Here is a 27272-nt window from a genome sequence, read left to right on the forward strand (position 1 = left end):
GCCATAGGAAAAACGACCTAATCATTCGTTTCCTAAGAGGCGCTAGGAGGATGAACCCTCCTCGCCCCCCCTCGGTGCCAATCTGGGACCTGGCCACAGTCCTGGATGCACTCAAGAGTGCCCTGTTCGAACCTCTCCGAACCGTGCACCTTAAACAGCTCTCGCTCAAAACTGCGCTCTTGCTGGCGCTCGCCTCAGTCAAGAGAGTGGGCGACCTGCACGCGCTGTCATCAAGCGCTGCTTGCCTGGAATTTGGACCTAACGACTGCAGAGTTGTCCTTAGGCCAAAGCACGGGTATATTCCTAAAGTGCTCTCCACACCCTTCAGAGTACAGGTTATATCTCTGGCAGCGCTATCGTCTCCAGCAGACGAAAGCAACGCTAATTTACTCTGCCCGGTCAGGGCGCTCAGAGTATATTTGGAACGTTCTTCCCCGTTCAGACAGACGGAACAATTATTCGTATGCTTTGGCGGCCGCACTAAAGGTCTCGCAGTTTCAAAGCAAAGAATATCGCGCTGCATAGTGGATGCTATAGCGCTGGCTTATGAAGCCAAGGGCCTTCAATGCCCCTTAGGCGTCAGTGCTCACTCTACGAGGAGCATGGCCTCCTCGTGGGCGTGGTCAAGTGGGATACCCATTGAAGATATTTGTGCGGCGGCAGGCTGGGCCTCGCCTTCGACATTTATCAGGTTTTATAACCTACAGGTCCCCTCATGGCATTCCAACATTCCATCAGCCTGACTGTAGTATGAACTGGAGTATGTATTTGCTGAGCATTATCTCCTCCCTTATAAGGTCCGTCTCTGACTGACTTAGAGGGATTTTTATGCATATCAGTAAGTAAAAAAATCAGTACATAAGATATGTGCTTATGTTTTTACAATGAGCGCCCCACCATGGGCCACCTTGGGGCAAAGGCGCTCTATATTATCCCATTATATAGCTCGCCGTTGGCCGGCTCGTTGAATAATCACTTTGCTTTAAGGCTCAGGCATCTGCCTCTGGCTTTATAGAGCGAAGTGAGCACGCACAGCGTTTTGCATGGTGTTCCCATAGCGTAAGCTACTTACGCAATAGGAGAGACCTCTCGAGAGGGAACGACTCGGTTACTAACGTAACCTCGGTTCCCTGAGAGGAGGGAACGAGTATTGCGTAAGCTGCCGTGCTTGTGCTTGGTCAGTTCACTTCAGTCGATTGAACCTAAAGAACTCTCATGACGGGGCGCCTAATATATAGCCCTAGCCACGCCCATCTTGGCGGGCTCTGAGCGCGCGAGCGCGAAGTGCGCGCCCATTGGTCGCGCGTTCAGAGTCGCCCCGCCATTGGTTCGAGCAAGTTGCCGCAGCACAGCCAATGACCGAGCTGCCTCGCTCATTGCTGTCTGCTGTGCAGCTGCAATGCGTTTTACATAAAGACTTCAATATTTCTCGAGAAACAGAGTTTTCCCATAGCGTAAGCTACTTACGCAATACTCGTTCCCTCCTCTCAGGGAACCGAGGTTACGTTAGTAACCGAGTCGTTATCTTAACTTGAAAGTGAGAGTTGAAATAGTGAGGAATTGTATATTTATGTGACAAGATAAAGTGAGTTTTCTTGAATTGATAATGTAACAGTAAGTTGTTTTAACTCAGAGTATCAAGTTGGGGGACCTCGGCTTAAGGTGGCATGATCCAGTTTGGCAATCCCCTGCTCGAAAACCCATCAACAAGTCATAATCCGTCCCTGCCCACATATGTTATATAATTTATTGCTTCTTATATTGCTTCTGAAGATATTATAACTGGAGTCTTATGGATTACTTTATGTGATTTTTGGAGCTTCAAAGTTCTGGTCACCTTTCACATGCATTGTATGTAGCTACAGAACTGAGATATTTTCAAAAAATCCTGTGTTCTGCTGAAGAAAGCAGAAACTTAAAAATGTAATTTAAACCATTTGTATTAAATTTTTAGAAAATTCTGTTATAATAAAATCAGTCATATCAGTAACATCATCTAAAATCCTCAAATGAAATTATGGAACAAATTTCTGGTACATTTCTGATAATTGAAAAGAGACAGAAAACTTAGAATGTGCCTTTTCTATTATTCACTATTTCTCGATAGAACTTCGGAAAGCAGTATGCAAGATTTAGTAATTGATCTGGATATTTTTTTCCAAATAAGGGTTTTTTGTTTAGCGGTAACACCAGTGACATGACAATTATTTGCAATAAGGGACAATTATTTGCATCATATTATATATAATATTTATTTGGAATGTCATCAATGTAATAAATGGGATATAGAGGTATAAATTATTACATATAAAATGGGAGAGAAATGTATAGTTTTTTAAAAATTAAAAAAAATGGATAATTTATCATTTATACTCAAACTAGAGCCTTGAACCTTGATACGTGACCTTGGGGACAAGCACGTTTATGGTACTTGGAATTTAAAATAATTGATTAAAAACAAATATTGCCTAATTCATGGCTAAAATAGGTATAATTGTTCAAAGAACATCTTATATTAATTAAGTATAAGAAATAATATGCCTAAACAGCATATTTGAAGTGTATGCCTTCTGTAAAGGCTGGGGACAGAAATGTGGACGTTTCTGTAGAATGACTCAAGAACTTGCATGTCCTCAAAGATGAAGCCCTATTGCTAGAGAAATCCTTGGTTACATGTAGGTACGTTTTTTGGATCTTGACCCAAACAAATACAATCTCTATGTAGCCATCATAACAATATGTGACCACAAGATGGAGGTATTCTCTTCTCTTTGTAGCTGGACAGACACGAGAACAGAAAAGGTGTGAGATTAAAGTGATAGGCCACTGAAAAATAAAAATTGTCTTATTATTTACTGACCCTCATGCCATCCCAGATGTGTATGACTTTCTCTTTTCTGCAGAACACAAATGAAGATTTTTAGAAGAATATTTCAGTTCTGTAGGTCCATTCAATGCAAATGAACAGTGGCCTAAATGTTGAAAGTCCAAAAAAAGCACATAAAGGCAGCATAAAAGTAATCCATAAAGCCTGATTTATACTATGGAAGAAACTTTTTTCTCTTGGACAAACTAAAGCACCTTTGGCGAACGAAGCCGGCGTTTATAATACGTTCTACATCGTTTTGAAAGTAGTTAGTTTAGGTACAGCTGGTACAGAAAATTGTAAATACAAAACGTCACTTACAAACCACACCCACGATTAGTTTTAACCAATAATCAGCGCTCTTTGACCAGCTGAGTTCTCCCAGGTCAAGAATTTCAGAGATGTGCGTGAACAGGAGAACTATCACCAAACAAACACATTGGTAGAGCAAAAAAGTCACTGTATTTCATCATCATTTGTAGGTGAACTAAGTGAGGCCTGTTCGGCCAGCAGGGGCGGAGCTAGGGGTGGCTGTGGTCACCATGGATCGAAGCCTGGCCACCCCATTGGCCACCCCACTCACAATTGCCGTTTTGGTCTTTTTTGGTCTTGGGCACAACCCAAGTGCAATTTATTTACATAAAGTGATATCCAAAACCCTAACTATAAACGTGAACTAAACAAAACATAAGCATGAACATGAACAATTAACATTAACATAAACTTGACATGGCTTAGACTTAGCATGACACATTTCCAAACACAATACCTGACAAAGGACAATGGAAAACATGAGGGATGAAATACATAAAAAAATGACGTAAAACAGGGTAAAAACAATGACGAGGGAACCAACAAACAGAAAAAATTTATAACAAGATAACAAGACACATGAACATGGAGGGAAACAGAAACATGTTGGACATGGGACCAGGGCAGAGAGAACATGAGAACTTGGTACCCAGAGTGTAGTCGAAGACTCGAAGGGCCAGGGTGGAGCTGATGGCAGGGAGGACCAAGGCGGCGCTGGAGGCTCGGAGGAGCAAGTGCGGAGCTGGGAGATTGGAAGACTGAGGCAGAGCCGGTGGGGCTAAGGACCAAAGCGGAGCCGTAGGGATGGAGATCCCCAGTGGAGCTGATGGATCGGCGGGACGGGGGCAGCCACAGGATCAGAGAGCTAAGGAGGAGCCAGGTAACAAACAGACCAAGAAGGAGCTGGAGGGACGAGGGACCCCTGTAAAGCCAACAGGCTGAAGGACCACAGTGGAGCAGAGGGAACATAAAGCCAAGGCGATGTTGAGGGATTGACAGGCCAAGACAGAGTCCAGGGCTCGGAGGGTCCAGGCTGGGTCGGAGTGTCGAAAGTTCCCCTTACCTGCTCATGAGGAAGCGTCCATAAGATGGGTACAAGGGCAGGAACCATCTCCAGATCCAACTCCTTGGATGTGGCCATGACAAGGTGCAGACTCAGGCATCACTGTGACATGGATGGAGCAGGCGTTGCTGTGCTATGACATGGAGCAGGCTGAGGCATTGCTATGACATGGCATGGAGCAGGCTGAGGATCTGGAGCAAAAGATGGTGCTAGTTCAGCGACCATGACAAGGAACTCTGGCTCGGAGGCCATGTCAGTCACTGAAAATATCTAGCTTAATCTAAACTAATGCAATCTATTGATGTCTATTAGTTTGAAATGCTTACACAATACAAATAACCTGCTAACACTAAGAAATGTATTACTCCCTTTAACAGCTAAAAAAAGGTTTCTGTGAGGTTAGGTTTAGGAGTAAGGCAAGTGTTAGGGGAAAATGTCATAATCATTATAATTATATTTATTATTTTATTTAATTATTAAATTTTATTTAAGGGTTCGGATTAGCATATGTGTTAGGGTTAGTCTATAGTAATTATAATTAGTTTAATAAATAAAACAATAGAAGTCTATGGTATATCCCCATTTAGATACTTAGCTAAGATATCTAAGTAAACGTGTTGGAGGATGGGAAGGGGCTGTGTGCGTGTGTTGTTTCAGTGTCCTCAGGGTGCTGTGGTTAAGTGGCACTGATTGTAGCGATGAAAGATAAGAGTGAGGAAAATTGGAAGAGAAATGTGGATCCAGCATCGTGTGGGGGTGAACGGGAAAACATGATATCCACAAGCCCTCCCACAAATAAGCCAATTCAATTGAGGTGGTTTGCTGGGATATCAGAGTGACCTTTGACAGTTACAGCGCTGTGGTAGCTATGGTGGCTATGATCCATGATGTGTTGAGGATGACATCATTGCACACACCATCTTACCCTCTCTCATTTGATAATCAAAGTAAAACTCTAGCTACACTGTGGTAGATGCCATTACATTTTTAAAGATTGCAGCCTGTGCATGTATACTTAATGTAATATACAGTGTGGTTCAAATGTTCCTAATTCAATACTGCTTTTCTTTTACATGTATGACAAATATATATTTTCAAAATAAGAATTTGAGTGAAAAGTGATGAACAGTTTATGGCCTAGTGGATTTCTCTTGAATGTCTTTTAAGGCTTTGAGCAAAAGCTGACACTGCACCTATTTTGATTTTAGAAGTGTAAAGTGTTCAATAAAAATGACAAATTATGGGTAAATATTTTTTTTTTCTGTAACATACTGTAAGCTTTATTATATAAGACTCACTCCTCCTTGCAGATGCTGAGTTATTCTCTTGCTAACTTTTGTAGTCTTCCCTCCTATGTTTTCTTTGGCATTGAAGTGCATATACTCTTATTCATGTCTAAGAAAAGCAAATCAGACATGGGAATCTTTGTTTACAGCCTGAGCTATTTTTCACCACACAGATCTCTGTTTAGAACAGGAAAGGGTGATAGAGGACCAGCTCTTACAATATCTTCAGATGGACACAGTTCCACAGCCCTTGTCTTACTAATGACCTTGCATTGTTGAATTGAAGGAACATCTGTGAGATGGGAATAAATAGATTGTTCTGTAAATCTCAAACTTAAGTTACAATGCTGTGATGCCAGAATTATTGTCTTACAGTCTTACACACTGCCCATTTACAAATAACATCCCTTTGTCCATATGAACACATGCCAGTCAACAAAGCTATCCAATTCGAGGGAAAAATTGGAGGCACAGTCAGCTGTCAAGGCCACAGCTCTCTCATCCCTTTGGCTCATTGTGTCTTTATTAACATATGATTAATTTCAGAAATGTTAGAAAAGGTCTTCTAATTCTGCAGACATCTTAAAAGTAACACTCTCTCACATAACTCAATGACTACTGCAATTCTTTAGAAACTCCAAAACTCAGTCAGAGCAGGAGAGGCTGAAACTTTAGCTGTGGTATCGTTAACATTTTTGATGATTTTATGTTGAAAATGGATAGTGTGAATAAACGCCCTAGTATATTTAAGCAATAGACCATTTCAAGGATGTAAACAATAACATAGGAATTAGAACGCTACACACTTCTGTTATCATATCAGATCCTTTAAATAAGGATCTGACTGTTCACATATTTACTCAAATACATCAAACATTTACCTTAAGTGACTTAGGGTTAGGGTTAGTTGATACTGAGTGTCTACACGAGATAAACAACAAAAGGACAAATAAATAAAAAGCACTTGGAGACAGTATTTAAATATTACCAGTCCAGACTATAGAAGTGCAGGAGTGTGGTACCAATGGAGTGTTTGAAATGCGAGCTGCTTGATTCTTCTGCCATCATGTTTAGCAACACTGTTCTTTGATCAACAGAAGGTGACTGAGGCCTCAATGCATGAGAGACTGTCCTCCTCTCTTCCCACCCATCATCAGTGGGTGATGCTAAAGACAAAAGGATTTAAATTGAAAGTACACCTGACAACAGCCCAGTGGGAGCCAAGATAAGAATTGTAGTTTTCTTGCTCATTAAATGTAGATTTTATGCTTAAATAATATAATTAAATGTAATGTTTAATGTAAAAATATGTTCTTCTCATAAAAAATCAGTCTCTATACATTCTTTATTTTTTTTAATAATTTGTGTGTCAGTGTTTATCAGTCTTATTCCATAAATGTAATAATGACATAATTTAAAGAGATGATCCAGGCACAGCTGCTGGATATGCTTTGATGCTGATTTGGTAGTATGCTATGATTGGAATTCTAAAGGCTTTATTTAAGGACAATTGTTGAGTTTGTTTCATTGTTAAATGTTTATAATTGCGCTGTTACTTATTTATCCTGAAGATAAATTCCATAACAGAATCTGCTGATAGAAACTATGCAAATACAGGTGAAACTCGAAAAATTAGAATATCATGCAGAAGTTCATTAATTTCAGTAATTCAACTTAAAAGGTGAAACTAATATATTATATAGACTCATTACAAGCAAAGTAAGATATTTCAAGCCTTTATTTGATGTAATTTTGATGATTATGGCTTACAGCTTATGAAAACCCCAAATTCAGAATCTCAGAAAATTAGAATATTGTGAAAAGGTTCAGTATTGTAGGCTCAAATTGTCACACTCTAATCAGCTAATTAATCCAAAACACCTGCAAAGGGTTCCTGAGCCTTTAAATGGTCTCTCAGTCTGGTTCAGTTGAATTCACAATCATGGGGAAGACTGCTGACCTGACAGTTGTGCAGAAAACCATCAGTGACACCTTCCACAAGGAGGGAAAGCCTCAAAAGGTAATTGCAAAAGAAGTTGGATGTTCTCAAAGTGCTGTATCAAAGCACATTAATAGAAAGTTAAGTGGAAGGGAAAAGTGTGGAAGAAAAAGGTGCACAAGCAGCAGGGATGACCGTAGCCTGGAGAGGATTGTCAGGAAAAGGCCATTCAAATGTGTGGGGGAGCTATACAAGGAGTGGACTGAGGCTGGAGTTACTGCATCAAGAGCCACCACACACAGACGGGTCCTGGACATGGGCTTCAAATGTCAAACGTCTTACCTGGGCTAAAGAAAAAAAGAACTGGTCTGTTGCTCAGTGGTCCAAAGTCCTCTTTTCTGATGAGAGCATATTTTGCATCTCATTTGGAAACCAAGGTCCCAGAGTCTGGAGGAAGAATGGAGAGGCACACAATCCAAGATGCTTGAAGTCCAGTGTGAAGTTTCCACAGTCTGTGTTGGTTTGGGGAGCCATGTCATCGGCTGGTGTTGGTCCACTGTGCTTTATTAAGTCCAGAGTCAACGCAGCCGTCTACCGGGACATTTTAGAGCACTTCATGCTTCCTTCAGCAGACAAGCTTTATGGAGATGCTGACTTCATTTTCCAGCAGGACTTGGCACCTGCCCACAATGCCAAAAGTACCAAAACCTGGTTCAATGACCATGGTATTACTGTGCTTGATTGGCCAGCAAACTCGCCTGACCTGAACCCCATAGAGAATCTATGGGGCATTGCCAAGAGAAAGATGAGAGACATGAGACCAAACAATGCAGAAGAGCTGAAGGCTGCTATTGAAGCATCTTGGTCTTCCACAACACCTCAGCAGTGCCACAGGCTGATAGCATCCATGCCACGCCGCATTGAGGCAGTAATTAATGCCGACATTTCTGTATTTAAAATCCTTTTTTTTTTATTGATTTCATGTAATATTCGAATTTTCTGAGATTCTGAATTTGGGGTTTTCATAAGCTGTAAGCCATAATCATCAAAATTATATCAAAAAAAGGCTTGAAATATCTTACTTTGCTTGTAATGAGTCTATATAATATATTAGTTTCACCTTTTAAGTTGAATTACTAAAATTAATGAACTTTTGCACGATATTCTAATTTTTCGAGTTTCACCTGTAAATAAAGTGAGAACAAGTAACTTTTAAGGGGCAATTAATAAGACGCTTGTGTGTCACAAATAGCCTTAGGCTATTACTAAAATAAATATAAAATAACAAATAATGTAGGCCTAATGAGGCAATTCCCCCAATTAAAAAAAATTACCTATATCTTTATTAACATATGATTAATTTCAGAAATGTTAGAAAAGGTCTTCTAATTCTGCAGACATCTTAAAAGTAACACTCTCTGCTTGCAGTATTTTCCCAGATTTTACATTCACGTGCAGTTTACACTCACACAGACATTCTGTCGCCAACCGCGTGACGTAATCCGCGCAAGCAGCACTTCTACGCTCAATGGTCTCCCTCCACGCCGAGCCACAGGATATATAGTTCCACTAGCCCTCGCACTCATATAAATAATAAACTTGTATAGCTGGATTACTAAACTTTCTTAACGGAGAACAAGTTGTTTTACATGAATATACGGGTACTTAAGCTGGTTTGTGATATTAACCGTCAACATAACATTTTATATAGCACATTTTTCATAACAAAATTAAGGAACGAAGACATGCTTTATATCTATTTATTTGTACACTTGGCAGTTTAAAAAATATATATGAGTGGAGAAAACACATGCAAAAGTTGGATAAAACTGTTTAGCACGTGAATTATTTCATGGCAGTTACACAATGATCTTTAAAACTTTCAGTACTAAACAAATAGACATATCATAGACATTTTACATTGACTACTCTACATTTAATACGATTAGAACATTACAATTATGAATTTCATATCACATCTGACTGTGACTGAAGGTCTACATTTTTCTGCTTAGACTTCTATTTATTTTCAGAAACTTCTGTTTATTGAATTCTTTCCCTTTTTGAATTCTAGCTGTGTTTTGGAACATGGTTGCTGTTCATAAGCTGTTCCAAACTGGTCATTGGCTGGTGCAAGATGGGAGACCAGCTTTGACAGGCTACCAGCTTGTTATACCAGCTCAAGGTGGCCAAGCTGGTTTTTGGAACATGGTAGCTTGCTGACCCAGCTTGGACCAGCTCATGACCAACCTGAACCAGCTCATGACCAGGTTGGATCAGCTCATGACCATCTTGAACCAGCTCATGAGTCATGAACAACTTGAAACAGCTCATGACCATCTTGGACCAGCTCATGACCAACTTGAACCAGCTCATTACCAGCTTGGACCAGCTCATGACCAACTTGAACCAGCTCATTACCAGCTTGGACCAGCTTATGACCAACTTGAACCAGCTCATGAGTCATGAAGACCTTGGACCAGCTCATGACCAGCTTGGACCTAATACCGTGTTCCAAAACACAGCTACCAGTTTAAAATGGATTTTCCAGCAGACATTTGCTTGCTTCATTTGTAATCACTAAAATATTTTAGACTACATTCTGAATCACTTTCAAGAAATAGCTTTTTTCCCCCCCAGCTTTCTAATTGCAATTGCAACCTGCATATTTCAGTTGTCAGTTAATTAATATAATACCATAGTTAATCACATACACTCGCTGTCCTATTGCGCAGAGATACATTTACATCAGGTTAAAATGACTATAGCAACACTTGTGTGCTCATTCATGACACCGCCAACTATGAATTTCTCATGGTCCTTCCCAGGTTAGTGCCATGCTGGACCACAGACTGGCCTCCTCAGGTCCTAGAAAGAGTAGGACACATTGTTACAATGTTACATCATTCATTCCACAGTATTTTGAAAACGTTGAATGTGTAAAAAAGTAGGACTTGTTACCCGAGCGCCGCCCCTCACTACGTCCCGCGGCGTGATACGTGTGTAGTGCGGAGAGTAAGGCGGTCGGCGACACACTGACGCCAGCCGCGAGAGCGGCACATCAAGTCGGGCTGTATGAACGCTTTGAAGGAGCGCTCCAGGTACAGTGAACTTCTTATGTTTAAAGGCGTCAGCAAACGGTGGAATTACAGACGTCGCGTTTTTGTGAATGAACATTATAGGAATGCACTATGCATAACTTCTTACTCAGTCTTAATTGTGCATTCAGAACAGTAATGAAGCATCAAACTTGGGTGCGTTTTATAATAACGCAAGAGAGTCAGTTACTCCAGATTTGTTATGCTGTTTGGCATTTGCTTGATGTTCTTATAGTTATGCTGTTTGTGACTGTGAATTTAGTTTGCCTGTCATATGATGCAGATGTTTGTGCTGCTGTTTATGTTATGTTTTCTACCATAAGAACAATTAGGTTGACTAATATAAATGTTTGTTTGAAATGCACTTTTGTAATATTTTTCAAGATCAGCATTTGTCCTGATTATTGATTCTACAAATGCTTCTTTTATGATCATTCACACAGTATAATCTTTTTTATTATATATTTTTATTTTACACTATACCACCCACTACAGTTTGCTGTGTTGGAGGACTGCAAAAAAAAAATAAATTGACAGTGAGACAATAACAATGAAAAATGTATTGACAATAAAAATGAGACATTATTGACAATAATGACAATAAGTCATGACACATGCTAGCACAGTGAATATTTTCCCTAGTACACGATGCTTGCAGAACCTGTGAGACCTGAGCCAGATTTCCTGACATCAGTTAAGATGATATATCAGATTACTCAAAGGACAATAATTTGCCCTTGTCTATGATTTACTTGGATTGTTTTATGCTCACACATAGTCTGAGACAGAAAGAGAAAGAGATAGAGAAAGGAAGTGTGTGTGTTTGTCTGATATGAGGGTTTAACCTATTGTTTGGGTAAGTTGTGTGTTGACCTGAAAATAAATCTTAAATCTTAAAATTTTTAATTTACATTCTGACAGGTTGTCAGAGATCCTTTATATGGGCTACACTTAATTCTGTCCATGTTTGGAAATCAGGTGTTTTCATTAAGCAACGATGGGGATGTAGATATCCTGAGCAATAAATAAAAATACAGTACTGTGCAAAAGTGTTAGGCACATAAGATGTTTCACAAAAACATTTGTCTTAAGATGGTTATTATATATTCAGCTTTAGTGTGTCAATAGGGAAAATACATTTTAGACTCTCAAACATTCCTTTGGCAAATATACAGGGAACACAGCAACAGATGGCATGACCCCAATAGAGCCCCCCACTGAACATCGAGTTAGTCTGGTATTACATGAAGAGAACTATGGCGAATTCTCCATGATGCTTGGAACATCTATCCTATCTTATATCCTACATAACATCCTATCTGCCAACAACCAAGAAAAACTGTGGCCAGGTGTACTTAGGAGAACTGGTGCTGTTTTAAAGGCAAAGGTGGTCACACCGAATATGGATTTAGCTTGTTTTATGTTTACTGCGACCATGCATGACGTTAATTGATATATGAAAACTATTTATGGCATTATTTTTGAAGACATCCACACTAGTTTTCACAAGTGCCTAAAACATTTGCACAGTACTGTACATAAATAAATACACAATCATGAAAGATTCAACCACTATGGTTGTAAACCATAGCAAATAAGAATATAATAAGCCTGAAAGGCATTTTTGTTCGCTGACCAACATAGTGCTTTCTATGGTGCCTTGATCCACCATGGAATAAAAATAAAAAAGGTAATTCTGACTTTGTATCTCATAATTCAGACTTTATTTCTCTCAATTATGGCTTTATGACTGGCAATTCTGAGATATAAATTCCCAATTGTGTGATATATTTTGACAATTGCAAGAAATGAAATGTCTAAATAAAGAAATAAAGAGTTTATATCTTGCAGTTGTAGCTTATAAAGTCACAATTTCGAGAAATAAAGGCAGAATTGTGAGATATAAAGTCACAATTACCTTTTCTTTGTAGTGATGTCAGTCGATTAAAATATTTCATCACGATTAGTGGCATAATGTTTCAGATTTCGAAAGTGCTTAAATGTGACTATACAATTTATTTCCTGTCAAAATGCATTTTTTTTGTTCTGTGCATTTAGAACTCATTGAATAAAATGTCAGAATCTATTGTCAGATTGGATAAATGTGTTAATCGCGATTAAGAAAAATTAACACGTTAAATGTTTTAAGTTAATTGCTTGCGTTATCGCATTCATTTTGACAGCTCTATTTTTTTTGCAATTAGGAATTTATATTTTGGAATTGCTATTGATAAAATTACAATTATGACAAAAAGTGAATGCATCCATCTTATTCTCAGGTCTGTGTTTAGATATGCCACAACGGGTGTGTATATGTATATACATATGAATGTTTAAATGCTTTTCCTAGCAAGGTAATTATTTGTATCAGCTGGTATGCTGTTTTCTTGGTTCTGAGGGCTGGAATCAGTTAAGCTCTGCAATGAATGAAACATACTGAGAACAAACGATTAGCCGTCAGTTTACAGATCATTAGCTGTTGTGCAAGAACCTTTGGCAAGTTTGATTTAAATGTAGCATCACAGGGAGTTTGAAGTGCTCTTACTCTTGGTCTAAGTGTATTTCTCCCCTCTCTCTATTTCCTGCTTTCTCTTCTTCTTTATCTCTCCTTCTCCATTTGTCCAATCCCCCCTTTCTTTATTTGAGAACATCGCAGTTGAGCTGGTGCTTAATGGAAGGACCCAGTTCCAGCCCTTGATAAATAATGTAAGTTCTTTATACTCAGAGTCCCCTGGGAGGGCTGAGAGAGCATCATTACTGCCTCCTAAATTGATTAACGGCACTGAAGCAGCACAAAATGATACATGGAGACGATACAAGGAGTCAAGGCTGTCAAAGTTGCGTGATGGGAGCCACATTTGCTCTGCTCGCTGCACCAGCGCTCAAGCTAATGCTAATATTTACATGCACTCAGGCCGGGAGAACACAAGCTACAAAGCGCAATGATTGCATTTTAATGACCACCTTACATTGTAAATGTGGAACCAAAACTGTCATTTTGGTCCATTTGCACACATTTTCAAACGGTGAATGAGTGCTCAGTAAGGCTTTCTCATTTAGCGCTGTCTTGCATCCCAACCCAAGTTTTACCTTGTCCTCTTCACCATGGCATGGCAGTAGTCAGGTGACCAGGTGGTCATGTCCATTCCTCTGCTGTTGCAACTAGTGCAGCTTGTTTTAAAAAGCGCCTTTAAAGAGATAATTACCCCCAAAAAAAAATATTATTTCATCATTGTTGATCCAGACCCATATTACAAAAATGTTTTCCTTTGCTGAAACACAAAAAGAGATGTTTGTCAGAATGTTACCCTTAGTGACTCTTCTCTTTTTATTGCTTTAAAAAATGAAAATTAATGTAATTAAAGTGAATGGTGACTGAGACTAACATACTGCCTCCCTTTGTGTTCAATGGAAGAAAGTGTCATATGGGTTTGGGACAAATGTGGGTGAGTAAATGATGATCGAATTTTCTTTTCTGAGGGAACTTTACCTTTTAACATAGTAGGTAATGGTTGTTTTGACTGGGCTCTATGGTTTATTGACTCTTTATGTGGTTAGACTAGTGGCCATATTTTATGAACCCTCAATAATGTCTCAATTCCTATGACACCAAGAGTGTATGCCTTGGCCTTGATATTTGGATTTTGGAATTCCCCTCAAAATCTGACATGGGATTGAATTAAAAAGGTGGCTGCAACTTGGGGAACTGTCAGGGGCCATTAAAGACATGCAAGTTTTAAACCAGACAGACAAGAGAACACTTACCAAACCCAAGAGCCTGGTGTTAGAAACAGGGTATACAGATATTCAGACAGCCCACCTGCTGTGGGAATACCCGATCAGTTCTGTGTTTGGGCTAAGAATGAGTGCTTTCATTATGTATGACAGATTCCCTAGGGGAACAGCTGCATATATGATGGAGTTTGAAGTGGCCTGTAGCCTTGACAATGAAAACACTACCTGTGATATAAAGATAAAGAAGCTCTTGATGTGTGTTAGTGTGAGATTTGTAGCAGCCATGCACAGGTGTTGTGGAGTTTTCACTTTAGCAAACTCTGAATCATTACAGAGAATGTAGTGTGTTGTAATAAGTTTGCTGTCAGAACCTCACGGTTACTTAGTCACATGTACAGAATGTATATTTTCTCAACCATAGGATTTGTAATTGTTCACACTCAACAAGGTTGACATCTAATGGAGGTACATAACAAAGTTCGGGAGGAGCATGTTCATTTAATCCGATCAATCATATTGCCAGAGTAAGCATATATAAACAGCTGCTTTCATCCATGCTGCAGAAATTCTTCCAGCATTTGGCCCTGCCTACTTATCCACGGCGGATCCATGTGACAGTTTTAGATGACACATTACTTGCCCTCATCAGTTAAGCTCTTCCATCGCAATCGTTATGCTATTCACCCAGCTGCCTCAGCAACCACTATTGGGATTTCGTGGCAAAGCTGGCTGCCAATTTAACCATTGTTTATCTGCTGTCAGAGTGACTTGAGACTTTCATTTTCATCTTTCCTCACCGACTGAGGAAAGATGAACTGCTTCACTTCTGCCCCTATGGCTGTACACAGGTCCTCTCATCCTATTTTCCACCAAGTGGTCCCTATAGCGTGAGGCTGCCTCCTCGATTGGGTGCTGCTCCGGCTTCATAACACTTGAGCTATCTTGCAGCTTTAATTTAATTTTAATTTCCATTTGAAGTTATCTTCCAGCATGACTATCATGATCGTTCTCCCTTCAAAGTGCCCTTCAGAGTGTGATTGATTCCATTTGGAACATAGGGGCAAATAATTGAATTACTAGCATTATGTTGGAGAACAATCCGCCATGCTCTAAACCATATGCTTAAGTTAAATAAATATCAGACTACAGTATTCATCTTGGTACGTAGTTTCAGGTGTCTTCTAATTTAATGACAAATCCTGACTTTAAATGACGTTGTACGTATGCACATGCAAGCATGTATCCTGACATCACTTTAAGGTGTCCGCAGATGCTACGTTTAATTATGCCATGCTTCAGGTGCCTTCGGCCACATTCACTAATGACTCTAATACCAATCCACTTCAGCCTCAGCATTTTACCTTGCTTCCTCCGAAGCCCCTTTTATCTATGTCTCCCATCAGCCGTAACAGTCACTGACTTTGCAACTGCAAGTCCCTTTCTCCTGTAACTTATTCTTACCACCCTGGTACCTCACTGCAAAACCTCTCCTCGGGCAGTGCGCTCAAGCTTGGTGACACCACAACCCTGCTATTGGCTCAATACATCTCCGGCGCAAATGCACCGTAGCATGTCTTTCAGGCCATGCCATGATGTGCTTTTCTGCATAACCATCCTACACTTATTGTGCCACTCATACAAATCGAACCATTACAAAACAAGTAATTGACATCACTCGGGTTGTTTCAGGTCTTCCCTAAACAGTTCACCATAAGCCTGCATCTCTGCATTAATCAATTTCATTTGAATATAGCTTACTATACTCCCTCCCGTTTAATGCCGTTCATGATGACTCAGCCCATTCGTATCGCAGAGTGAGTTCTCGTTTAAATGCAGCGTAAACTTTTCTCATGAAAACACGGGTTCTTCCTCTTAAACGCTGTGTGGTCCCATGCTCAAGTATATATATATATATATATATATATATATATATATATATATATAAAATAACAAAATATTCAAATGCATTACATTCTTGTGGCAGAAGAGTTAATCACTGATAAACCATTCAAAAAGCCGCTTTAGAATACAATGTATTGTTTACTACCATATTATTGATCATAAGACAATCATTGTCATACAGTTCACAGAAATCCATTTCACAAGTGAAATTATCAATCAGATGGAGATTTATTATGAGGGCTTGTTTAAGGACCCGTCAATGTACACCTGCGTCAGACATTTCTTTTTTTTTAGAAACAAGCCAGGGGTCTATATTACAATAATGCCAAGACATTATATACATTAAATAGTTGTAGAGTATGAGGGATAATCATTAACTCATCGATTCTGAATTCAAAGAACCCCTTTGTAAGATCACTGAAACAGCGCCCGCTAGTCTGTTGAGTACAATGCGCTATTGACAGAGGGACCGCGTGCTTTACCATGTGAGAAAAGGCACGTGAAAAGTTGCCAACAGAATGTGTGCTTTCATTTTAAAACCTAGAAGAGTTTATTTTTAAGTAAATACGTTTAATCCCTGTATGTTGTGTATTTCTGATGATAGATCAAAACTAGTTGAAATTTGTTTAGTTGTGTAGTAAAACTCTGAGAATCGGCTTTATATTTAATAGCCTAAGAGTGTATATCCACTTTTAAGTGTACCAAATACATTGTTCTTGGTATCAAATTAAACCTTACGATTTGTCCTAGCTGAATATGAATATAAGATCACCTTAGAATTGTGTTCTGCTATGTTTTACCATCTTTTGAGTTATTCAAGCCAAAGCCGGACCCGGTCATGCAAATGAGCCTTGACGGGACAAAGGGACATCTCATGCCCAAAATAAGGGAGACTTTTACGACCTCCAAAGGAATGTGCAGACATTGCTGATTCTCACTTAATTCTTACTGAGAAGGAGAAATGAACCCTTTTAATCCTATATATTCTATATATATAGCCATGTGATAAATGTATTGACATGTATCTAATGTTCCATCTCATGATTTCCCTTTATGTGGTTTGGTCTATGTTTTCTTGCAAACTCTAATGGGTTAATGTTTCAGACTTTGCATACTATGGTTAACCAAAATCATATGTGTGGCACATTTGGTCTCTATAACTTGGTATTTTGAAGATCGAAATGACTGTGTACATGATATGTCGATAACAACAACATATTAGTATTACAAGAATATGTCCTAGTTTCTTCATTGGCTACCACCCTTCCAGGGTGCACACCAAGGAGCACCCTTAGAACAAAGAGCAATAAACCAAATTCCCACCTGGAACTTCCACCGTTCTTATTGGTTGAGCCAATGAGAGGTGGGACACGTTTTCTAAGGTTATAAATTGCATCCACACTGGCCCTTCGTTCTCTTATCTTCTCCTCTTCTTGGCTGCTCCCAACTCCCAAATTACCTCATCTCTCCTCCCTTCCCCTTGGACTCCCCCCCCCCCCCTTGGCACACCTCTCTCTTCTCTTCTGCTGAACATTTCAACTCTCTTATCTCTTACCTCTTCCCCTTGGACTTCTTCTGGATCACTTCAAACCATCTCTCACTTCTCCCCCCCGATCTTCTGCAACTCTCCGGAACACTCGTCAACTATTCAACAGCTACCCTCTAAGACGCTTCGAACTTCTCGGAACAACCCTTCAACTCTCTCTTCAAGTGAGTTTCAACTCCACGCTCTGGAAACACCGAACCGAAATCCTCTGTCTCAAGAACGCCACTAGGACACGGCATACACGCAGCCTTGCTCAGCAACGCAAAGATCCAGTGTGCAAGTATTATTTCACCTGAAATTCAAACGCGTTGAAGTGTGTAATTCCATTTGCTGGCTCTTAAGGGTTGATTGTTGTAATAAGTTGGCTATCCTTATAATAATTCATCTATTTTCCTTATTGTTTACTTTGCTTATTTTATGTTTATTCTATGTTAAATGTCTGTTTGTAAGTGTAGTGATATATCATAGTGCCTTGTATTAAAATCAATTATACGCTTGATTGTCTGTGGTTGTTGGTCATAAAACAAAGCCTCTTTAATGTGCGATTTTAAGCTACGAGCTGATATTATCAAAGTAAGTTAACGTGATTTGATGAGTAGCTTATAACTAAGAATAAACCTTCTGGAGAATTGATCAAGCGTATTTAGCAAAGTGGTTCAGCGGACGAACTGACTGGTTGCGGTAGCCTACGGGTCAATTCCATTGAGGGTTTATTAAAATTAATATAGCCTGTCTGCATATAATGTATATTCCTAATTAATTATAATTCGATGTGTTTAATTATCTATATATATTTGAAGCAGACTCTTGGACTATATAAGCCCTTTTTGGGGCGTTTTTGTATGTTTTGTATCTGGGTCAACCTGTATGATTAATCATTGATTACGATCATTAATACATTCCCCAAATCTGACCTGGATACCTTACATAGTGCAATGGTTTTCAATACTTTGGAGTTGTTGGAGGTACAAAGAGTATTTCAATATAAATAAATTTACACTTATGTATAAAAAAAACTTGGCAAGAAAAATAAACAGATTAATCAGACAATATTAACTTAAGTTATCTAAACTGTGAAAACCAAATAAAACGTCTTTGTAAAGCAAAGAAAAACTAGTTAAAATAGAGGTACGTACAAACAAACAATATTTTCTCCAAAATACTACAGCGTAGACACATTCCCAAAAAAGGTGAGTGGCAGATTCATCTACAGCATTACAGAAGGAGCAAAGTGGATCTATTTCAGGGAGCATGTTTCTTAAATAAAGATTGACTGGGTAAAAACGGTGTAACAGTTTAAAGGACACCTCCTTAACCTTGTTAGTAATTAAATATTTGTGAGGTAAAGACCATACGACCTGCATCAGACATGCTTGTGTTGCGTCTCGGATGCGTTATGTCATAAAAGTTAAATGTTTAGGTCACTGTGTCAAGTTAAATAATGTTTAATACTCAATCTTTAAACACATCTTGAGATTCCATGGTTCACATTTGCGCTCCTTCAAGTTTTGAACACAAGAACGTAACGCATGTTTATGTTGTGTGTCCGCTGAAGGGTTGTTCATGTTTTGTTCACTGTAATAAACTGTGTGTTGCTCACACAGCTGAAATTTCACTTACTGCCCTCTGGAGTAAACAGGTGTTACTACAAGCTTGCATTTCTCAGGAATTTCTCAAGAAAGCATTGCATTAAACACGTTATTCTTTGTAAAATTAATCGCACGTTATTAACGTGTTAAATCGACAGCCCTAATATATAAATATATATATATATTATATTAAATATTAAATTTTTTTTTATATTTAAAGTGCATTTTACTCATTTACACCTGAACAGATATTTGCAAACACAAGCTTTGTTGATGATAATGAGGCAGCATAAACACTTGATAAAATATAATCTAAACGTTCATATTATTTTTATATCATATTACATATCATATTTATATCATACAGCATACAATTTAAATACCTGCTTTAGCCAAAACAGCATTTAAATGTAACTAAAACTTCCTTATTAGAACATATTTCAAATTTCAATACTCTGAATCCTGGCTGGCAAGTCTGGAAACAGTCCCACTAGTAAAATATGTACATGTTTATATAAAATAGCAAGTCAACTAATTAAAACTTTATGACTAACTAGTCCAAAATTTTATCCTCGGCTGGATCAAGTCTCTCTTCAAAATATAAACGTTCATCGGAGTCCCGCTCTTCGTCACTAGGAGTTTTCTCACTTGTGTATGGTGCTGTCTTTCAATCGCGCAGAAAAGTGAATGAACTTTGTTTTTACGGCACAGTCGGGGGCGTTTATCATTAGCATTGATCGCCTCAGCACATTACCGTATGAATAGCGCCCTCTGCCTGTGGGTGTGATCACATTAGGGATAATTAGCTGAGCCAGAGAAACTGTACATCACTTTGTTTCATACAGATTACATTGCAGGAGAATATCTGTTTTAAATTTGAATTTTTTTTTATTTAAAAGTAGACATTTTAAGCTTTCTTTAGATATATTTTTCATGTTTGTGTGATAAGTATTCGTGGAGTTTCAGATATATGCCGCGAACCCAGAGTCTGCTGACAGCTCACCCTTTTTATTTTCTTTATTTTACAGAAACACAAGGTTTTGTTGTTATTGTGAGTGCACACAAATAAAAGTAGACCCTTTATAGTCTCTAATGATGTCTTACACTTATCTGTATGCCCCAAAATTATGGGGAATTTTATGTTGTTTCTGCTGTAATGATGAAAAAATCTAGCAGGACGTGCAGGCTATACAATGCTTGGAACTTGCAAAAAAACTGATTTCATACAAAAGATTTCATACACTACAGTCATCAAAGACAAAGGACAACTGGCTCTATCAAGGACAGAAAAAGATGTGGAGGCAAGATGTACAACTAAACAAGAGTAAGATAAGTATATCAGAGTCTCTAGTTTGAGAAAAAGACACATCCTCAGCTGAGAGCTTCATTGAATTATACCCGCTCAACGCCAATTTCACGTACACAATATACATGAGTCATCAGTAGAAAAGAAGATTTTTTTATTGCAAATTTTTTTCAACTTGTATCTGGACTTTAAATGATTCACATCTCTTTTTGTTAATTTAGTTGTAAGATATCAGCTCACTTTTCATTCAGTTATTTTTTGGAACCCATTCAACTTAAATATTATTATCATTAGTAAACAAATAATAATATAATAGTAATATAAAGTAATATATCTCAATCATGCATCTTTAACTTTTAAACCCTTTATTTTAATATTCTAAACTCTCCAGGAAGTCCTGTAAGTGTGTCTGTTTGTAGGCAAGTGCACAGTAGTTTAATTCGCTTCTTATTCAAATTCTGGTAAAATGCACCTCCAGTGCCATTCTAAATGCATGTTATAAGTGAACCGAACTATTAAGCATCTACATCTGAGATGTTGTTCGTGAGTAGTGCTCAAATATTGCACACCGCTTGAAGGCTAAAAATAAGTGTATGTAAACAGAGCAGCACGTGCATTTTATACATTTACTTATTAAACACAGACTTTTGTGATTCACAGAGCTATCGCACGTCTTCAAGTGGCTTTGAATAAATTGCATGAGTCATATGAATTACTTTAATTGTGTTTTTATGGTTCTTTTATGTTATTTTTTGAGCTTGACAGTAATCGAACATGACATATATATATATATATATATATATATATATATATATATATATTTGTAACAGTATTTGTAACGTGGTGGTGATCTTTTAGAAAAGAGGATTAGGATCTAATCACAACTTTTTAATGATAACAAGGAAGAAGGTAATTCAATAAACATAGAATACAAACTAAATAAATATATACATAAACGCTACAGCTTAACATAATAACAAGAACTGACAATAAGTGAACACACACACACACACGCACGTGCGCTGTGGAAGGTGGAGGGCAGGTGAGTGTAATCAAAAAGTTGCATATTGGGAAGCATAGTCCATGAACAAGGGAAAATCTAAAATCACTGAAACTTAACTGAAGGTGAGGGAAAGCACAAGGCAGTTCGTGACAGTATTAGCTTAAGGGTACATTTCAACCGTAGTCCCTTGGCAGTAGTTACAGTACAGTTTTAACACCTAATTTAAACACATTTAAAGTGCTACACTCTCTAATAGTTCTCTGAAGAGAATTCCAATATTCTACTGCTTTAACTGAAAACACAGATCTACCAAATTGTGTTGATCTATATTTAATGTAACAGTCACCTCTAGAAGAGGACCTGGTCAACACTGTAGCAGTAGTATCATGGTACTCACTGTTTAAGAAGTTTTGGGGCAAAGCCATGTAAAATCATATATAAAAAGTTACTATAGCCATAATCAAAAATGATCAAAAGTTAAAAGATTATATTTTTGAATAATATTACAGTGATGGTATGAGTATGTTTTCTTGTCCAAAACCTTAATTGTCTGTTTATAAAGTCTATATAGAGGTTTAATTAGATTTTCACTAGCTAGATTTTAATTTTTAAATGTTGTACCACTTCCACTTGCTGACCTTTCACTGTAATTTCCTGTGAAGTAATATTATTTTTCTTTATGGAAAAAAACATACAAAATGTTTTAGAGACATTTATTGTCAGGCAGCAATACAGTTGAAGGCAGAAGTTTACAAACACCTTAGGCAAATACATTTAAACTCAGCTTTTCACAATACCTGACATTTAATCATAGAAAACATTCCCTGTTTTTGGTCAGTTAGAATCACTACTTTATTTTAAAAATGTGAAATGTCAGAATAATAGTTTCTATCAGGATCTTTGCCAAAGACAAACAACGTGGTATGCGGCCCTACATTAGGCCAGCGTTGCTGTGCAGTATCTTTGTTGAAAGATAAACAACATTTGTTTATGAAAACCCTCCAACGAGGGAAGAGTTGTTTGAAGTATCTTTGCCGAAAGATGAACAACGCAGCGTAAAGCCATACAATAATGGTGACGTTGCGTGCAATGCCTTCGTTGAAAGGAAACAACATTTGATTATGAAAACCCTCCAATGAGGGAAGAGATTGTTTAATGGTTATCTTTGCCGAATGGTAAACCATGTGCGTAAAGCCATACGATAATGGTGACGTTGCCTGCAATACCCTTCGTAGAAAGATATTCCATGAGGCTCAAGCCCTCGAATGAGAGCGGCCATTGTTTATTGGTTATCTTTTTCAAGGTGAACAGCATACAGTACATAAATCCATACAATAATGGCGATGTTGTCGTGCAATACCTGTTGAATGATATCCCATTATAGAGTGAGCTTTCCTGCGAGGGCGAGCTGGCTTGTGCAATACCTATGCAAAGCAACCATGCTTAATTTTATGGAAGCCCTGGTAAGGAGGGTAAACATAGTTATGCAATATCCTTACAAGCAGTGGATTTGCTTGAATTGAATCATTGTGTCCTGAAGGATGTGATGAGAGAGAGCCACCAACCACTAGATAGGTATGAAAACGTACGGCTGATGGAGAGTTGGGCTTATTTGATTATTTGAGTATTAGGCCAAATATATTTCAGGTAAGATGAGGAAGACCAGCCGCCGAGCATCTTGATAGTGGACTCTGGAATACCTCAATGAGTGGCAGTAGGAGCTGCTCTGATATGAAATGAGTGCCCAGAGAAGACCACAGTGTTTGAGAGTTGCGGTGAGGTGGTTTCTGAACCAGTAGCACGGCATGGGGGTTAGGGATGAAGTGATGAATAGGGGAGAGTCGGCAGCAAAATGTGAACGAGTTTGCAGGAACTGAACCATAGAGGTGAAAGGGCAAAATGGGCTAGATATTTATTAAATGGTTATTTTCCTGCTGTGCCCGGATTGGTCTGATTTAGAGTGTTTGAGAAAGAGTGAGAAAGAATTTGGGGGAAAGAAAATGTTGGAAACGGAAAGGTCGCAAGAAGGTGAAAAGGAGAGCGAGTTAGTGGTGGATTCAGTGATTTAAAAGCTTTGACCAGTAGAGGAGGTCCGAGTGGCAGCCGTCATCAATTAATATGATATCGGAGAGGTTGTCTACGGAATGGGCGAGTGCGAGGAGGTGGGAGATGAAGGAGTGACCTTGAGGAATGATGCACATCGCAAAATTGAGGTGGCCAAATAGGGACAGGAGATCACGTTTTGAGAAAGAAACTGACTGGAGAAACAATGTGTAAATAGACATGATCCTGCCGAGTTTATCTTTATGTTTAGCGAATCGAGCATGATGCCTAGAAATTCAAGAGACCTGGTGGGACCAGTGGTTTTTTCACTTGAGAGGGGAACACCCACCTTGTGAAAAAGCTTGGTTAAGATGTCTAAAATGGGGGCGTGTGCTGCGGGGTGATCGATAAGCAGGAAATCGTCGAGCAGGTGTTGTACGAAGGGAAGCTTAAAATAATTGAGAAGGATCCAACATAGGCCGTCCGATAACGAGTTGAAAAAGTGAGGGCTTTTAATTGAGTCGGGTTTTCATGCCAAAAAAGGGGCCAGTCGGTGGGGTGGATGGGCATGACTTTGAAGGCATTTACGATATCTGCTTTAGCGAGGAGGGTGCCATGCCCGGCCTTGGTGTTTAAATGAATGGCATGATTGACTGAGGCATAGAAAAGAGAAAACGGCTCTAGAGGAATCATGTCATTCACACTAGCCACGTGTCCTGATCACAGAGTGGACATATCGAAAATCAGCCTTTTCTTGAGTGGCTAAGCCGATAAGGACAGAAGGGAAGAGACCAGAAAGGGCCTATAAGATAGCCGTTAATTAGTTATTTTGCCTGTAATACAGACACAATTGCAGGTTCTGCCAATGCTGACTGGAGATTTATTGATACATGCGTGTGTGATGGAGGGAGAATGCCAACCCAAAATCGTTTGGTGTCAAACCACTTTGAAGAAAATCGACAAAAATTAGTAAGTCAAAAAGGTTATTCGAGAGAACCGCAACATTAACTGGGGTGAAGGGATGTGTGTTAGAATTTCCTTGAAAAAGCGTGTTGATTCCCTTTGGGGAGAGGGGGGGTGAAAGCGGCATGGACACACAGATTTCAGATGCGGGTCCTTGCAGAAACTACAAATATGAGAAAAAACACAGAAATGCGAAAAAGATTAATTGAAATTGTTGCAAATGGGCCTGCCATAAACATAGACCCCGAATGTCGAGATGCAATGCGTGGGAGGGAAGCAAAAGATGCTAAACTTACATCTTTACCTTTGATGATTTGAGCTCTGAGCACTGACGAGACATTTACTGCAGTGGGTGAAACGAAACTCCTACCTAATGTTTCAGTGGTGTGCATGTGGGAGCATACTGCGATGATGTACAGCTGCTAGTCTTCCCGCTAGAACTACGCTGCGCAGAGGATTATTTATTTCAGCTTTTATTTCTTTCATCACATTCCTAGTGGTACAGAAGTTTACATACACTTTTTGTTGTATTTGGTAGCATAACCTTTAAATTGTTTTACTTGGATCAAATGTTTTGGGTAGCCTTCCACAAGCTTCTTACAGTAAGTTGCTGGAATTTTGGCCCATTCCTCCAGACAGAACTGGTGTAAGTCAGGATTGTAGGCCTCCTTGCTCGCACACACTTTTTCAGTTCTGCCCACAAAATGTGCTTTGTGATGGCCACTCCAATATCTTGACTTTGTTGACCTTGAGCAATTTTGCCACAACTTTGGAGGTAAGCTTGGGGTCATTGTCCATTTGGAAGACACATTTGCGACCGAGCTTTAACTTCCTGGCTGATATCTAGAGATGCTTCAATATATCCACATAATTTTCCTTCCTCATGATGCCATCTATTTTGTGAAGTGCACCAGTCCATCCTGCAACAAAGCACCCCACACAACATGATGCTGCCACCTCCATGCTTCACAGTTGGGATGGTGTTCTTCAGCTTGCAAGCCTCACCCATTTTCCTCCAAACATAACGATGGGCATTATGGCCAAACAGTTCCATTTTTGTTTCATCAGACCAGAGAACATTTCTTCAAAAAGTAAGATCTTTGGCCCCATGTGCACTTGCAAAGTGTAGTCTGGCTTTTTTATGGGGGTTTTGGAGCAGTGGCTTCTTCCTTGCTGAGTAGCCTTTCATGTTATGTTGATAGATGACTCGTTTTACTGTGAATATAGATACTTGTCTACCTGTTTCCTCCAGCATCTTCACAAGGTCCTTTGCTGTTGTTCTGGGAATGATTTTAACTTTTTGCACCAAACTACGTTAATCTCTAAGAGACAGAATGCGTCTCCTTCCTGTGTGGTATGTTGGTTGCATGGTCCTATGGTGTTTATACTTGTGTACTATTGTTTTACAGATGAAAGTGGTACATTTAGGTGTTTGTAAATTGCTCCCAAGGATGAACCAGACTTGTGGAGGTCCACAATTTGTTTTCTGAGGTCTTGGCTGATTTCTTTTGATTTTCCCTAATGTCAAGCGAAGAGGCACTGAGTTTGATGGTAGGCCTTAAAATACATCCACAGGTACACCTACAATTGACTCCAATTAGCCTATCAGAAGCTAATTGTCTAAATGCCTAATGGCTTCACATCATTTTCTGTAATTTTACAAGCTGCTTAAAGGCACATTTAACTTAGTGTATGTAAACTTCTTACACACTAGAATTGTGATATAGTCAATTAAAAGTGAAACAATCTGTCTGTAAACAGATGCTGGATAAATTACTCATGTCATGCACAACGTAGATGTCCTAAGTTGTTAGAAAAATGAGTTTAATGAAAAGAAATCTCTTTTCTTCATAAGATTCCATATTTGTTCAGTTATACATGGAAGACATACCATTTTGCATTTATTAATAACATTTGTACAAAATTTATTTTTAGCGTTGTTTACTATGTCCATATGACATCTACAAGAGGCATCAAGATCTTTGAAAGTATTTAAACTATTCCAATCTGCTTGCTTCAATTGCTCATCAAACTTGGGTAAACCTGTCTTTGGTATTTTAAAACAACTACACATTTTTCCCTCTCTGAATATTAACCTTTTTTTTTTCTTTTTCTTTTTCGCACAATTAATACTAAATTATGGTCAGAGACTCCTGTTATGAAATTAACAAGATTTCAGAATTCTCTCTGGCTTATAATATAAGATTAAACCAATAAAGCTTTTGTAGTTTGCATTAATTTTGTTGGACCATTCACCATTTGTATAAAATCATAATAATTGATTTCCTTAAGTTTTTTCCTACTGGTCTTATTCCAATTTATATTATATATTCACCCAATAAAACCACTTCTTTATCCATACTATTCAATTCTTTTAAAACTACTTTCAAATCATCATAGAAACTGGAATCAGATGATAAACATTTGAGGGGACAAAGTTACAGTTACTGCTAAATATTCCTGATAGATTCCAAGTATATACAAATTGAGAACACTTAAAATTATCTTTCACGTACATCAATAATCCCCCTCATCTTCCCATTTTTTTTTATCTTTCCTAAATATATTATATCCAGGAATCACATTGGCAGTCTGTGGAGTTGTTTCATTCAGCCAGGTTT

The sequence above is a fragment of the Xyrauchen texanus genome, chromosome 11 (genome assembly GCF_025860055.1).
Source record: "Xyrauchen texanus isolate HMW12.3.18 chromosome 11, RBS_HiC_50CHRs, whole genome shotgun sequence".
Lineage (NCBI taxonomy): Eukaryota > Metazoa > Chordata > Actinopteri > Cypriniformes > Catostomidae > Xyrauchen > Xyrauchen texanus.